Source organism: Diorhabda carinulata, chromosome X (assembly GCF_026250575.1).
Source record: "Diorhabda carinulata isolate Delta chromosome X, icDioCari1.1, whole genome shotgun sequence".
In the NCBI taxonomy this organism is placed as follows: domain Eukaryota; kingdom Metazoa; phylum Arthropoda; class Insecta; order Coleoptera; family Chrysomelidae; genus Diorhabda; species Diorhabda carinulata.
Window position 1 is genome coordinate 27,033,474 of NC_079472.1, and position 7,271 is coordinate 27,040,744.

The 7,271-nt window shown below is 30.0% G+C and overlaps 1 long non-coding RNA gene across 1 annotated transcript; it reads left to right on the top strand.

The window, feature by feature from the left end:
* LOC130902409 (uncharacterized) lies at window positions 1-5,257 on the top strand. The gene is made up of 2 exons (XR_009060390.1): window positions 1-140; window positions 5,043-5,257. It is a non-coding gene; the product is annotated as an uncharacterized LOC130902409 (long non-coding RNA).
* The last annotated feature ends 2,014 nt before the right edge of the window (window positions 5,258-7,271 follow it).

Below are 7,271 nucleotides of genomic sequence, written 5' to 3' on the forward strand. Positions count from 1 at the left end.
GATAACTTATAAATAAAAAAAAATAATAAGGGATACAAGAGTATGGAATAAGCTGAAGTAGTAAAGAATTGAGTATTGAAATGAATAGAATAAATGCGAAAAATTTTATTATCAACAATTTTAAACTAAAAGATATTTTGGTAAGTTTTAGATTTGTGCTATGAATTATAATTATGATTTGGTGTATTATTGATAAATAATACAATTCATAACAAATATTGCTGTTATTAGGTTGTGTTTTAAATGTTAGGGGATGGTTGCTTACGGAATTTGGGTTTGGAGGTCTTTGTTTAAAAAAGGTTTTGACCGGCCATTCTGAAAAAATCATTTATAAAATTAATAAAGTCGAAAAGAAAATAATAGAATAAAGAAAACAAATTAGTACAATATCGTTGGGAAGGTTGAAAATTGAGAAATATAAAAGCGTAACTTAATTTATTAAAGAATAGAAAAGAGCATCACCAAAACAGAAAAAGAGCAATAAAAGAGTAGAAGAAGGCAGGCAATACAAAGTATTAATTTGAACATTGTTTCATTTCAAATTTATTTTTTGTATGTGACACCAAAGATCTTTGTGGTGAATTTTCTTTGTCTTATTTGTTAAATTGAAGTTACCTTATTTTCAGAAATTGATAAATCATGTTGTTATTTTTGTTATTGGCATAGTCGTTTATCGTATTGGTGACTTTTTCATCTATCTTCCAATTATTGCATTGTCATTCCCATATTAGCAGCATCGCAATTAGTACAAGCAGCCTCATATATAATATTTCTTGCTTCATTTTTTGTTATTTTGAATTTTAGACTACTATAATGTTTTTTTGATGCATTATCTATGTCCTTTATGACTTTTCCAGTTTCAAAATCATTAGAAAAATAGCTGTTAATAAAATTCTTGAACATACATCAAGGAAAAGTTTTTTAGTCCAGCGAGTGGGACTACCATACACCGATGTGTTCTTTTGTCCTAGGGGTGAGTTCTACCCCAACTAGGGGTTGAAAATAAACGCGGAAATTGATATATATTTTGAACAAAAAATGTTATTAGAATTTCTTTAATGAATAGTTTTCTAGTTATGCGCGATTGAAAACTTATATTTTTCTTGAAAAAAACCACGTTTTCAATCGATTTTTCATCAATAACTCGAATACTTTTGTCTTTATCAGAAAAAGTGTGGGGAACAAAATGAAGCTTATAAAGAAATAAAGAGATTAGGTTTTTTTTATTTTTCATTAGGCATTATACAAACCATTGTCATTAATTGAGTGTTAAATATTTCTATCAAACGAGTATTTGTTATAACTCTACGTCGAGTAACGGAAAAACGGTCAATTTTTCGAGGCATATAATTTTTTTCAAGTACTTTTAAAAAGCTTTACAACGAGAGCTAGTAGAACATAAAAACGAAGAAACTTATGGCCGAAATAAAATCGATTTATATTTTTGTGTAGAAAAGAAACTCAATTTTACTGTTAGCAATAGTACCCAAATTGCAATAAAAATATAATTCAGTGATGATTTACTTTATTCACTTATTAATAATGATTTCTGGAAGATTAAACGATTTAGAATGCATATTCTCGAGAAATAATTTTCGAAATTTTTAAAAACGTCTCGTTTTTTCCAAATTTCTGATAAACTATAGGATCAAAAAGTTGGTCTTAACAAATATTTTGCTTTTTTTAAATTTTTTGTAACTTCTGCTGAGGTATCACCTTATAAATCGTACCCTAACATATGGCTAATATCATTTTTGAATCCTTTAAACGTTGTCCTTCGAAAAAGATAAGGCTAAAGAAATTTAAAACGTTTATGGGTTATAAAATTTCCTATAAATCCTCGTTTTGGGCGACTAATTTGCTTGAAATTTAACCCAGATATGGCCAAAAAATTTGAGGCACTTTTTCTTAAGTTTTTCAGATTTTAGAGTATAAGTGAAAGTAGTAAATCATTTTCACATTCTTTGTCATGATTTATTGTAGTTGAAAATTATAAATACAAAATAATCAAGTACAAACAGGTAAAAAGATGTCCATTTAAAATAAATAAATCATAAAAATATGAATACGTCAATAAATATTTTTTTTGAATTTTTGTTCGGGATAAGGGATGATTTATAAGTGTTGAACATTTGGGATGCAAAATATTTTAAATAAAAATAAACAAAAAGAGTCAAATGATATTGAATAAGCTACCATAAGGTAATTAAATAATATTTTCTCAATTTAATACTAACCGGGGGTGCTTTATCAAGGATAAAATACATCAAGCAGAGTTGAAAAATTATAAATAATATATTATAGCATTAAACAACTTTTATTCAAACTTTAAAAGTATTTTTCTACTCATTAAATGCTTATACTTATAATTTTGATTTTTTGTAATAAGGGGTAGTTTCCAACCCTAAGAGTAATAAAAACATATCGGCATAAGGTAGATTTTGAATATAAGGGTGAGTCAAGCTTAATTCCGAATTTTCATGCAAATCGATGCAAGCTCATGGAAATCGGAGGTGATACCTCATTTTTTTCTTGGTAGCTTGGACTATTTCACTTTTTGATATTTAGAATTTGTTTTGTTTGTTTGGTTATAATATTTATTTATTCTTCTTTCACATGGTGATTTTATCGGAAATTTTTTTCAATGCATTTTTTACTTTTTTAATAGAAGTTCAAATATACTGAAAAACTGATAGTTCTATCAGCCAAACTAATAATCAATGTGTGGATATGTGGATATGACTGGTTCCGTCAGAAAAGTATTTCTAATATTATTAAAATTGTTCATTGTATCTAGGTTACTACAAACTTATACTTTCAATAGTATACGTCATTCGACATAATATACTTATTTATTTAAAATAAAGTTGTGTAGAGGTGTTTTCATAATTTGAAATTATAATATGTGATAAACAAGTAACTATCAATCCACTGTAATCAGTCACTGACGTTAAACAATTGAATAAAGACAAACAAAAATGTATTTAAAATTCATAACAATATAAAAAGTTTTACTTCGATATACTACTGGAAAGAAATAATATTTATTTCATTTTTCTTAAATCACAAGTTGGTTTGAAAATTGTCTTGGATATGATTAACATTACATATACTTATTGTGATTAAACTTATTCACACATCAATTTGTGTTTTCACACTTCCAAATTAAGTAGTACGATGAATTTTATCGCTATTTCCAATTGTTTCGAGATCACGTTAAGTAGTTGTACTTAACGTACTTAAAGGAGCCTAAAATACGGTGAAAGTAGAAAATAAAAAAGGATTCAGCCGTCTTCAGCGGCGTCACATTGTAATAAAGATATCTAAGTTGTATTATAATAGACAATAATGTTTTAATATATTTTTTATATTTGAATTCTATGTAGATTATTGCAGCTTTTCAAAAATTACTTGGTCAATTTAGAAGCACATTTTTTTATACATAACTCACTTTGGTAATAGAGAGGAAATCATTTAATCAACACTATACTTTATCTATATACAGCCGATTTACCCACATCAGATAATACAATTAGTGTAACATATGCCGATGAAATGCTTTACTAGCTTCATACCGAGATCCTCAAACCGCACCACAAATCCTCAAGTTAACTAGTTTAAATCCATCCACGTAGCCTCCACAAACAGACGAGAAAACTGTCCCTCCGTTACAATGGGCGAACGAAGATTTAAAAAAGACCACTTTCATTTAATAATGACTGACTACTATGCTAAGACCACACACTGAGCTTGATTATTCCAACGCGCGATGATTTTGGTCGAATACAGTAAGCTTGGGTCCAAGATAAGTGTCCACATTTCAAAAACTTAGACAAACTTCATAAGTCACAATGCTCTCCGTTGCATCAGGGACATATAGTCTGGTCATGAGCTTAAACAATTTCTAAGCGCCACATCAAGCTTCGCCTATTAATAGAAGAGAAGCGTAGGCGCCATTAATAGTAAGCTTTGAAACACTTTTTTGATCATAAAAGCTGATAGAGTTATTTGTTCTAAGGATAAGATTGTGTCAAAAGTCTGATAATGCCAAACATAAAAGCTCAACAAAAGCGAATGCAAGGTATTATCCATAACAATGAATTTGGTAGAAGCTGATCCGTGAACCACTTTTCAAATAATGCTGCGATCTTCAGGATAATTAGAAAAGGATAATGAAATCGGCTACAAATAATGCATTTAGTATAAAACTATCTTTCTGCCTGCGTGAAAAATAGTTTTATGTTCCCCCCTTAAGCAATGAGTATTTACGACACAATTTTTAGAACCATCAACCTTGTCATAAGTACGTCGTGTATATCAAACAATATAAGGATTCGTAATATCCACCAAATTGTTTTGTAATTTTCGTAAATATTCTTCCTTTTCTGAAATGATCTTTTTATTCCATAATGCGGTAGCTGACTGTATACAACTTTACTGAATGTAAATGTTGGATTTACTTAACGGTTGTAGGGCTGCCAAGCAGTTCAATAACGATTGGCATTTTTTGAGTATAATAATTTAGCAAAACTATAATTCTAGTTGAAATATTCATTTTCAATTGAATTATTTATACGTACGATATGACTTGATATGTGTCGGTATCCATACATACCTTCGTTGCCTGTAATAATAATTAGAAATAATTATCGTAAATTATAATAAATTTCAATAATCTACGTTTCAGGCAGAATAGATAAGAAATTCATTATTTACGATGTGAATGTTTCTAGTCAATTCCATGATTCCAATTAGACCGTTTGGCAATGGATCATTAGCACATATTTTCATTTTATTGATTATTAAATACTGATAAGAAATGCTTTAAAATTAAAATATTTTTCTAGAGAGTCATGATTTTATACTTGTATAAACATGCTGCATTGATTGTACGAATGTATTAACAATTGATTTCTCAAGATGTCTATAAGTCAACTTCAATGCTTTGCTTTTTCTGTTAATAAAAATTGCAAATCAACGATCATCTGTTGTTTCATATCATTTCATAATTTCATTATATCTAATTAATTTTCTTGTTTTAGTGTAGACAGGATTATCAGAAATATGATTAGCTAAATCCGATTGCTGATTGAGATTACTATTCCTGCTGTATTATTCCAATAAGAAACTTGAGTAAAAAATATTTAAACCATACTTTATGTGAAAGGCAATGAAAAGTGAAAATAAGCATCAAACGCGAGAAATTATGTAAAATTTCAAGTCAATAGCTTGATTAAAAGTTAAAATTATCTTCGAATTATCTGATAATTTTTATTCCCAATTCTTCACTCATTCATTATGTATACCTTATTAGGTTCAAATCGTTAAGTAAATTCCTACTAATCATAAATTCTTCGTTTTTTGCCACCATTAAAATGTGATACCATAAATTGTTGAAGGAGTGGTTTCACAACAAAATTTGGTATGTATACTTGGAAATTATTTATTTATCCGCAAATCAATAGGCCAATAACTGAAACACAAACTGTTTGTTTTTTTTCGAGCTTTTTTCCAACAATTGACTGTGATTTTGCTAACCAAGATCACAGCAATATGTCTAACCTCCTCTGACTACCACAAACCTTAATAACCACTGCCTCTTCCACCTCCAAAAATTAACCTAACCCTAAAAATCCAAATATTCACTCTCCACCTTCATAATATGCTGCAGCTACTTCCGCCGCCTTCTGTTCCCTCACGAGATCAGATCATCATTATGCCTTCTATCTCCAGGACTGTACTATTTGAAAACATTAGAGCAATAGGTAACATCGTCTTTCCTAAAAATCTCATTTTTCTACCCAGAATATCACCAAAAGAATACTTATTTCCAATGTTTGTCCATCAATTTCCCATTCCGTCATCAAGATAGCACTGCATCAAAATTGGCTCACATGATGAATACGCACATGTCTTCAGCTTCCGCCGTGTAACTTACATATTACCAACCAACAATGATTTTTCTCTTAAAACTTCGACTGTCATTAGCCATGAAGCTACAACATACAGAATATTCATTTCTTCCAACAAACTCGAATGCTTTTTCTGCAAACAGGCTGGGCACACTGCTGATTCATGCCACAACCCTTCCCTCCCACAAGATCCTTCTCTCAAATCAAATATTCCGTCAATCTCAACTCCTCCTCTTGTGCTGATCCTACCACTACTAATACTTCAGTTATTCCCGTAGTATCCTCGGAGGACATCCCTTTCTCGTTTTCCCCTCTAATTTCCTTATCAAAAACTAGCGAAAAACGTCCCAGTTCAAAAGACAGCAGTCTCGACTCACCTACTGATACTCATCCAGATCCAATCCCTTCCCCAGAATTTTCAACATACAGCTCCAGGAATCGGCAGATCGCCATGCCAAAGAAGACTTATGTATCATATTATTGTTTTCGTGTGCCAATGGCTAGCGCTGGCGAGGTGCGTTAAACTAAAATAAAAAAAATTATTTACGTTGTTTTTTTGTCTTCCGAAGTCCCAACGTTTCGTGAGTAAATATACATCAACAAATCAAAATAAAGTTTCATTAATAATGGTTGGTGGTAATCGTTGTTTCCAATAGTTTAAACAGTTTTCGATTTTATCTCTACCCACAGATCATGAGCCTTGTATTATATTAACTGCATGATCGAGGAAGTCTTGTGAAAAGTCATCAAAGAATATAATAAATGACTATTGATCGAAATCAGAAATTTTTGCTTTAGGTTATTATACCTGAAGTTTTGACGGTGTTATATTAGTTATATGATCGTCTGTAATTCACACCTGTAATGTTATACGTTAATTCCACATTTATTCTTATCAAAAACCTATTCCATGTTGTACTAGAATACATTGTAATGGTGATTACAAAATTCATGAGTAGTGTTTCGGTTGTTTCGTCTTTTTTCCACGAATCACTGTGTTTTAAGCTTCATTGTTCATTTCGTACTATATAATGGAATGAAGATTATTAAACTTGATATGGGATATCAGTGTATAAAATGAACATATACAATATTTTTTTCTATCACACTTTATTTGACGTACTTATAACAATTATTCGTAAGATACATCATTTTAAATCAGCCTTTATCTCCCTAGCTACCTTTATCTAAATGATGTTTCAAATGTAAAATAGGTTCAATAGCTCAATGGTTCATGAACGTGACTTACTATTGTCGGAAGATCGAAGTTCATTGAGGACATGTATGAAAAAGTGCTGCTTTTTACTTATATAAAAAATTAAATAGGTAATATTTTATTTAAAATGAACAAAAAAAAAT